The following is a 10,375-nucleotide window of genomic DNA, read 5'->3' on the forward strand; positions in this document are numbered from 1 at the left end:
TCGTAACAGCGAAAATAAAAGCGGAGGATAATGATTGGAGCGCGAGCCGAGGATCGAGCGTGCGGATTCGATAATATCCACGCCCGATTCAATCTTCCTCCGCGAAGGATTATTAGGAGGCACGAGCGCGAGGGGAGGTGGAAGGGGAGGGAGGAGGGTAGAAGGATGCGGGTAATCGGTAGAAAATGGTTCACGCTTTTGACGGTGGATGGTTGGCGGGTTGTTTAACGGGTGTTCAAGACAAATATTTTTAGAACGATGAATGGGAAATTGGAAGCAGCGAGGAGGAATTCGAAGCAGTGATAGAGATTTTCTTTTTTTTCTTTTTATGGTGGAATTATTGGGGATTAGGATTTAAATTTTATTTTTATTATCAAATTTTCGGAATCAAAGATATTAATACTTACTTAACTTCAAAGAGGTAAATTTGAAGAATCGAACAGCAAATATTCGTGATTAATCGGAGGGAAGATAATTGAAATGACGATGTCGATTATTGTATTATTCTTAAATAAATTATACATGTTTCGTTAGATATATTTGTAATGTACAGTTTATGTACTTACGATTTATCAGTGAATTTATAAATTTATAAACTATTATAATGGAACTTAATTATTTATTACGCGAAACAATCGAGTATTCATCTTAGAAAAATCAATTGTTCGATCAATCTTTATCATCGCTATATAATTTTTTTATCTTCTTCATCCGTTTGCAAAAGACGAAAATTATTCCAAATCCTTCGTTAAAGGGCAACAGTCCCTTTAACGAAGCAAGAAAATACCTCCCTTCTTTGATACTAATTTAATTCAACGTTGCCTCGTTTTCCTGCAACGTGCAATCAGGGTGATTGACTTAATAGCAACCTAACTAACAAATTGCCGATTACATACGAGTCTCCCGGAGTTCTTGCCTCCCCTCCCCTTTCCCTCATTCTTATTTGCCCTGTCCCCTTGGAATTCCGACCGAGGCGTAATTGGAGGAACGCGGATAGTCGCAGGATGAACGGTGGTCGACTTTCTTTCGCTCTTTACGAGCAGCAATAAAATAATACCAGAGTCAAGAAAATCATTCTTTTCACCCGAACTCGACGTATCGATGACTTTTCCCGATCCTTCGCGACGTAATTTGAAAAAACAAATCGACAATCGATAAATGCTCCGATAAAAATCGGATTAAAAATTCTTCTGTTTACTTTACAGAAAATTTGTCTACGTTCTCATACTTTTCTCAAATTTTTGAAATCACTTTTGACTATTAATATTTAATATATCGCTCCATTACGATAGTAGAAGTATCGATGAATTAAACAATGAATCGATATCATACGTTTCTCTTTTTATCCCGATAAATTAAAAAAAATCTATCGGTTTTAAAACTCATCACCTTTCACAAAATTCACCACGTTCCAATTACAATCGTCAATTTGCAAACAACATTCGCATAAATTCTCCTACGTATCACAACTCATAAATCGGCAATCATTTTTCAAAATCCTCAAAAGCTCAAGAGGGAAGAATTAGCCCGAGACGGAGAGTAAAGTTGAAAAACCTGTCGTCCCTTCCGGTCTGCAACGACGCCGAAAATCGCCGCGGTCCCGATTTACGAGCGCAAAACGGAATCTAGCCGCGTGTAACCGCGGTTAACGTAATAATAATAACGGCTGAGCTCGGCTTTTTACAGGGGGTGGCTACACGGAGCTCGATAAGAAGCTTAGCGGAGATTCGGCTCGAAAATGGCCGAGCGTATCGACGGTGCATCTACGAGAAAAACTTGCACGAGTTTCGTCCTTTGTATTGACCTGCAATCCCCTTTCAATAGACGCCATTAGGATAATCGTTGATGAAATTCCTCGATTCGTATATAATATAATAAATACACGAGGAGTACAATTTTATTTAAACTTTTTTAAGGATGTTCAAGGATGGTTTAATTCCTTAGAATAGAGATGGAAACAGTGAAGAATCTTTCGATTAGAATAGAGAAGTATAAACGACAAAATAATTAATAAAATCATCCACACTCTTATAACTTTTATAGGATCCTCGAATCAAGATCCTTTATCCTGAAACAATTCAAAGTCAAGATCTAATCTTTTAATCTCCTCTCCAAACCACGATCAACTTCCTGCCGCAAATTCCTGCGTCGAATTTCCTATGATCCGCCGCCACAGTTTGGAAAAAAGCCACGAAACCAAGCAAACGAAAAACCAAGAAAGAAAGAAAGAAAGAAAGAAAGAGAAGAAAAAGAAGATAAAAGAGAGAAAAGGAAGGGGAAAAAACAGAGTTTCTATCGCGCGAATAGGAAAAACCCGGACACCACCACCTGGTAGAGCCGCTCGTGGAGGGGAAGGAGGCGGATGGGGATGGAGGCGGCGAAAGAAAGCAACAAAGAACAAAAGAGAGTGGAGAGCGTGAACGAGGAGTTTAACCATCGTCCCGTAATATTCCGTCGCTGTGGCATGCAGACGAGAAAGGAACGGCTGATGGCGGTGACAAAAAAATGGAAACTATTTGATCGTGAACCACCCTCTCTCGCGCTGATACTCGGGGCTGAACACGAGGCTGGGCCTCGGATACCGATACACACACACACACACACACACACACACACATATGTATACACGCGCGCGGAGAAGAAGGATGGAGGCGAAAAAGCGGAGTGCTCTTTCCACGAGGGGCGAGGGGAGGAGAGAGAGAGAGAGGGACACGTAAAGGGGGTTGCACGCCGATGGTTGAAACGAGGCGGAGGTGGAGGTGGATTGAAAGGTGCGAGGGGAGGGGGGATGGGCCGGGCTACTCTCTCTGTCCACAAGCGAGCGACTGTGCACACGCCTAAAAGGGTTTTCGTTAGATTTCATTTCACACCCAATTACCTGGCACACATTGGGGCACACACGGTTCGGGGAGAGGGTGCGGAGGGGGAGGGTGAAAAGACACGGAGGCGCGACAAACGGCGTTGCGGTGTAAAAATACACCGAAATGTTGGGGGGAGGCATCCTCGGATATATCGTATCACCCCTCGTATTGTTCGTCTTCCGTGGATTTTATTTTACGCCCAATTATTGTGGCGTGTATATATATATATATATGTGTGTGTGTGTGTATGTGCATGGTTAGGGGTAAGTGAAAGGAGAGGAGGATTGCGAGAGACAAAAATACACGAAATGTGAGAGATATATTTTTTTTTTTTTTTTTTTCAAAGATCTCGTTTCATAGCTAATTATTAATTGATATATATAGCGACACGAAGATGTAAAGATATATAAAAGACATTGGCTTAATATTTCGTGGATTTTATTCTACGCTCAATTATCAGGGCGTACATTGGGATATACGGTTAGGGGAAAATAATAGAAAGGAAAGTTATAAAAGGAGGGCTGTAGAATTATAATTGGACGAAGGAGCGATATAAAAAAAACTTGCACACCTTGGAGGCAATATTGAAAAGTTTAAAAATAGAGAAAACGGCATTGAAAGGTATCGGGCTAAATCACGAAAACACATTCCTCGATGATACCCTTATTTTCCATAGACTCCACATTCGTATCCAATTATTACACCAATTATTACGTGCATTGTCAGATTAGGAATAATGGAATAGAAGAACAAAAATTGCAATATATCGCGGTAATAAAAATAGACAGAAATTTTTACATATACTGTTCCATTCTTATTCCATCCCAATTGTTACCTGACGCACATTGAGGATTAAAAGGAGATGCAAGACGGTGATGACGACGATAACGAATACGTAAAAATATACGAAATGAAAGTGTTATATCACGATATATATATATACCACTCGTACTCGATATTCGGTTTAACTCTCGGCCACGAATTTTGTGATCGGTGAGGCACGCGAGCGCGAAAACGGCGAGAGTGTGGGAGGGAGGAGGGTGTCCGCGATCATCCCCCTCGGTGTGTTGCGATACCATGGCGAGCCGCGAACCGTATTTTCAAATCGTTCGATGCGTTTTAGATTGACGCGTTAGATGCGTTTGCTTTATTGTATTGTACTGTATCGCGGTGTATTGTGGATTTCGATACGGCGGGTGGGTGGGGGAGGGGAGGGGGGCGTGTATATTTCACGATCGGTACTCGTGTAGCCGATTGATTGGCCAGGGTTGTTGATTTGGACGATTGTAATGCTGCTGGTTTCGAGAGATTTCGTTGGGAATCGGTCTCGGTGGATAGAGCGATTTGTTAAATATCGTTTATCTTTAAAGGGTTCGTGGGAAATCATTTTTTCGGGACGGATGTATTTATAATGTGATTTATATATGGATGTTAAATACAAATTTTGTACTCGTTATTAAAGTATCCGTGTTTAACAATTTGTTCAAAACGATAAGATAATTTTTAAAATGTTTTTAAATTCGATAAAGGTTTTTAAACTCGTTTTTTATCGATAAAATAACTTTAAAAATGAATTACTTACGTATAAATAAATATATAGTTATATTTGTATCAGTTTTTTTTTTTAAATATAATATATGTTAAAAAGAAAATTTTTAATTAAGCACGATTGTCACGTTGTTAAAAATCAATTAAACGGGAGTCACGGTGAAATATACTCGTATCACAAATGAATTTTAAACCAAAAATTTGTTTTTACAGTTGTGCGTGTACCTATTTTCTGTTTGAATATAAACCTATTTGGTAAGCATAGCGCGCTACCGTCCTGTGTAACGTTTACTTAAAATTAAAATTAAAATTCTCACGGATGAGATGGAACAGTAAACATACACTTTTGCACCGGCTTTAATGCCGGTATTGTTTAACTTTGTTAGAAAAAAAGAAGAGGGAGGGGAGGGAGAAGAGAAGGGAAAACAGAAGAGAGAAAAAGAAGGAGAAAGAGAGAAATTTCAAGTCTGTGATTATACTACGAAAATCAGTTGCTTGGAAAGAGGCGAAACGAGATATTTGGCGTCGTGGATATTTGGAAAACCTTGCTCTTCAAATTTCATTTTATTCAACTTTGAAGAAAGGGGAGAAAGCGCGTGGGAAGCGAAAAGGGACAAAGCGATGGTAATTTTTATCACGCCCGTTTTTTTTTTTTATTCCAAAAATGTTTAGAACCTGAAAATAAATTTCGAGGCAATTACAAAATAACGCTCGTCGTTTACGCTGTTTTCGTATGACAAAGTTACGGATGTCCCTCTTTCGTTTTTTGTTTCATACTGTGTTTAACTGTGTTTTACGTTTTTCTTCCTTTATTGCACGCATATTTTTATAAAAGGATTACAGTTATGATGTTTACATTTTATTTTCACGTGGCAACGATGAAACGAAGCTGTCCACACAAATCAGTTTCGTAATATATTATTCTACGTATGACCATTCGCAAATTAATTCATTTAATTCAAATTGGAAGCTCAATTATACAACCTTCGTATATTTATTCGTTTATATTTTAACATTTTCATAGAGAATAGAATAATGACTCATTTTCCTTAACCTTTCGATAAAAAAATATCAAACAAATTTAAAACGCGAAACTAAACTTTAACAACGCGTTTAAATAAATTATCACTCGTCCCAAACAAACTTTCCCTTCCTCCCTCGCTAAAAAAAAAAAAAAAATATCAAGATCCACGAAAAGACATACGATTCCAGCTCCTGAAGGAGAAAAAAAAAAAGCAAAGAAAAGAGAAGACAATTCTAAAAATCCCTACGCTTTGAACAATAAATTATCATTCGTCCTCGAAAGAAACTTCCTCCGCGATCTTTCTCATAAATTCACATTCTATCGCGCGTTAATCACAATTTCTGGCCGAAAGAGAGCCGAGCGTTCCACCGAACACCGGGAGAAGCAGGCGGCGGTATACACCGGTATAATTCAAGGCGCTAATTGAATGGTAGAATTCAAGCGAAGCGGCCGTGACAGTAACGAGGATGTGTATCAGCTCTCATAGAAATCGGCCCCGTGATTCCTCCTATAGATTATAATCGTAGACGTTGCGCACAGGTGGCAAAGATCGGAATCGGTAAGATGAATGGATCGGATATTAATAGAGCCGAGTGCATGAGGCGATTAATTATCGATTAATAATAAGACCGGTTAATTAGCCGATTAATATTATAGGCTTGGCTAAACGTCGGTGGCCAATTTGCGGTAATTACTTAATCGTACACGGGGGGGATGGAAGGGGCGACACGGTAATCCTTAGATCGGCAATCGACAGTCAAACCTGTTTCGAACCGCTATCGTCCCAATGTCCCGTTACGTATTTCTCGAGAATAAAATTCGTGAATAAAATTTTCGAATCAAATTTGTAAAGTATGTAAAGTATTTACTTTTATCTTACTTTGATTTCGATTTGACGAAAAATTATAGTATGATATATTTTTATACATATAATAAAATAAAACTTTCGAGTTCTTCGAATCAAATTTGTAAAGATATTTATTTTTATTTTACTTTGATTTCTGAATTTAACGAAAGATTTTTATATAAAATAAAATTTTCGAGTTCTTTAAATCAAATTTGTAAAGTATGTAAAATATTTATTTTTATTCTACTTTGATTTCTAAACTTAACGAAAAGATTACGTACGATACTTTTTAGTTGGGATAGATATTGGAAAGAGTATATTTAATCAGAGACGATTGTAATAATTTTATAGAATAATTGTAATTGCATTGAATTTAAGAGATTGTGCATCTTAATTACCCTTACAGTTCGACTTATCCACTGTTCGAGATTTTGGGAGAAAATTTTCGAATCACATTTATATTTAGAAATTATGTATCGTTCGTAGCTTGGGAATCGAAATAAATATCGACGAAAGCAAAGTAATACGGTTCGCCACAATACTCGACGAGAAATTTCATTACTGAAACGTAACTAACGCTTCGTACCTATTATTCCATCAATTTAATCATCATCATTTAAGAGGCACGGGAGAGATGAAATTGAGTGGTGCGGCGAGATTAATTAAAATTGTTAAAGTGATGGAGAGCGTGAGATAGGCTCCTAAAGCGATAAATTCTCTTCAAGCCTGACGACAGAAGCGGACAATAAGTATCACGGTTCATTCATCTTGTTTACGATCGAACGGTCAAGCTTAATTTTATCGAATAATTAGACGTTAACGCACAGACTGATTACGCGCATAGGCGTCTTCGGCGAGCTACGCGATACACGTGAGATTCAAGCAACAAAGACGAGGTTCAAAGAGCTTGTAAATCAAGGGGTTTCGGGGACGGCTTATGGGACGTTTATCACGTTTTCAAGTCCATTTCCCGTCCGCACAGTGATCTGTAACTGTAAGCACGAACATTCATCCATGAAATTTTAACGATTTTTCGATACGTTAAAACTTATGCCCGCGTATTATGATTTCTTTTTTATCAATGAAAATTTATACGAAACGAGATAGATCTGTGCGTGCAACGTTATTATCACGATAATAATTCTTAAATAATAACGAAAATTTTAAGATAGATGAATTTATGTAAATATCTAAATTCAATATGTCTGGTCTGATATTTCAATCGACTAAAAAAATGGAAAATGAAAAACGAGAAATATATATATATATACATAAATTAATCGATCGTAATAAAAAAGAATTCTTTGACATCAATTTACACCTATTACGTTATTTGTCCTCGTAGGAGGTTATAAATCACGGAGGGTAGCGTTATTAGTAACGTCAGCGATTTCCCGACGAGTATTAATTCTTTCAGCGTCGTTCGTGATATTTGCAGGATTACAAATCAATATTGCAATTACCATCTATCAAGAAAACCGTTTGTTGTACGTATAATCGATGCGTGAAATGAATTACGATGTTTAAAGTTGCGCGCCGCGTTTTGCGCGCAATAATACAATCGGGACGATAAATGGCAACGTAATGCAAGAACATGGCGATTCCATTCACCAGCGTTTCTCGTGGAAAAAAATGGGAGGAAAAAAAAAAAAAAAGAAGAAAGAAGGTACGCCGTGGTTCGATCCTGGAATACAATAATACTCTTTGCACGTCTTGCGAGAAGACTATTTTTTTTTAAAATAAATTCTTCCTTTTATATATATATATTATCTATGCATAAAAATTTGTAAATATAAAATTAATTGTATCGAGCACGTTATCTCGAAAAAAATCTTGGAACGGGCAAAAGAAGAAAATTCGCAAGAATATACGAGATAAGAATTATTTATTTATTTATTTATTTATTATTTCCTTGATAATTTTGAGGAAGCGTGATTTAATTAATGATACGATTCTTGTAACTGTTACGATTGCTAGTGGATTCTCTTAAGCAACCGTGTGCAATGCGAAAAATTAAAAATTACAAATATAGTGCGTGCTGAATTTGGAATTTAGCCGTGTATCGATGTAAATGATTTTTAGTTTACAATTAAGAGTTTGGCTCTCATGAATCACGAAATGTCTAATTCCAGGAAGCAGATATGTAATACAGTGAAATATCAAGCATCATTTATAACGTAGTAGCTTTTCGTGTTTTGCGCTTATCGCTTAGATAAGAAGTTAACACATGTAACGTGATTAATTAAGTTATCCCTGCCCATAAATTATCATCCGAAATAATTTCATTTTTAATGTGGTGTAATTTGTATTCACGCTGGCAATGATTAAAAAAAAATATATATAATGTATGTAATAACATGATATAAAATAATTTGCATTAACTATGATGCAAAGCGTGGAAATATTTATAATTTTAATTAATGTTTCGTAAGAGAAAGTATAAATAATTATTAAATTTCTTTATCGAAAGTGTTGTTAAATTAAAATGAATTAAAATTTATAAAATAAGCGTTTAAAAGATTTATATTTGGATAGACTTGGAATAAACTTGTCGTAATACGCCTCGGATTTAATTTTTAATTTATACCGTGTTATATCTCCATGTTTCATCGCTTGAAATAATAATTTTATAAATTATTGTTATAAATTTTCTCGTCTCTTTATCACAAGCCAGCCAAAAGCTTATATATTAACCGCCTCCGCTTAATATATGCAAGTATTCCACCAAATAACGGGAATAAACTTTCACTTTATAAAATCAATCAACGAATATAATTACCTTTCATAAAATCGCATAAACGTTAATCGAGAACTATCCAAGAGAATATTAATTCTAATAGCAAGAACCAATTGTTAATTAACTGATAAACTGATCGTTTTATACATAAATATCGTCTACAAATCTTATTATCGATCTACCAATCGACTATTAATCAATCCGTACAAGAACCTATTTCCACTTCAAAATACCCATCAAACACATCCGGAACAACTTTCACCTCATATCATCAAAATCAATCAACAAACATCGTTGTAACCTTCGCGTTACAAAATCGCGTAAAAAAAAAAAACCGATCTTCGTTTTATATCAAAAATCACTCCTCAAAAATCATTTTCACTTTTTTTCGCGAGATCGCACAAAACAAAACCAAAAAAAAAAAAAAAAAAAAGAAAAAGAAATTAAAAAGAAAAATCAATATCTCGAGCTCAAGTGATCAAAGGTGAAGGAGGCAAACACGAAACATCGAAACGACGTCCAACGGAAACAGAATATCCCCAGAAAAGTATGAGAGGGAGCCAGCCGATCGGTGGAAGCGTGGAGGCAGTGATCCGGTGAAGCATCTTCACGGAGGGAGGAACGTAACGAGGAGGAAAGGGAAGGGCGAGGAGAAAAGAGCAACGGAGGAGGGTTCAGTGGCAATAGCAGGAAGAGAACGCGCGGCAAAGGAATAATTCCCCGTGTTTCCAAGGAACGCGTTTCGAATTACCGGCGGATCGCGTTGCATTCTGTTCGTCGCGCTTGGCTAGCACCGAGCAAATCTAATTCCTTTCGGACTCTCGGGTGCCGAACTCCTCCTCCTCCTCCTCCTCCTTTTAACCGCTCCCCCCTTTTCCTTCCGCCCGCTCTTTTCGCTTTGTTTTTCCGACCCCGGATCCCTTCCCTCTTCACGGATGGCTATCCGCTTGTCCTTTGTTCCCCTTGATCATCCTTTCTCTTAACTTTCCTCCACCATGGGCGTAACCATCGCCCAGGATGAATGGGTTGAATGGCTTGTCCTCCTTCCGAGGATGATGTCTGGACGACGTAGGATATCGTACTTTTTTCGAATACAATGGCCGGGGTTTTTTTGGAAAAAAAAAAAAAAAAANNNNAAAAAAAAAAAAAAAAAAAAGATTCCATCACGTTAATATAATTTCTTTTCTTTTCTTTCTTCCCTCCTTTTTTTCATCTTCTTAATACTAATTTTTCGAAAATCAATCTCCCCAACATTCTTCTTGTTGATTGAGAGAACAATATAAATAAAATGTACGGATTTAATTGAACGAATAATATTTAATTGTACGCGTAATTGCGCGTACCTGTTTACAAAAAAA

At 36.9% G+C, this 10,375-nt stretch overlaps 1 long non-coding RNA gene across 1 annotated transcript in view; it reads left to right on the forward strand.

Annotated features, from left to right (window-relative positions):
* The window catches only part of LOC122719929, a 99,536-nt gene extending 89,413 nt beyond the window's left edge, over nt 1-10,123 (forward strand). The window contains exon 3 of the long non-coding RNA XR_006347702.1: nt 9,487-10,123. This is a non-coding gene — a long non-coding RNA (uncharacterized LOC122719929). The remainder of the gene's footprint in view (nt 1-9,486) is intronic.
* Nucleotides 10,124-10,375: the final 252 nt, after the last annotated feature.

This window comes from Apis laboriosa, unplaced genomic scaffold, assembly GCF_014066325.1.
Source record: "Apis laboriosa isolate Shangri-la unplaced genomic scaffold, ASM1406632v1 scaffold9_cov152, whole genome shotgun sequence".
NCBI lineage: Eukaryota > Metazoa > Arthropoda > Insecta > Hymenoptera > Apidae > Apis > Apis laboriosa.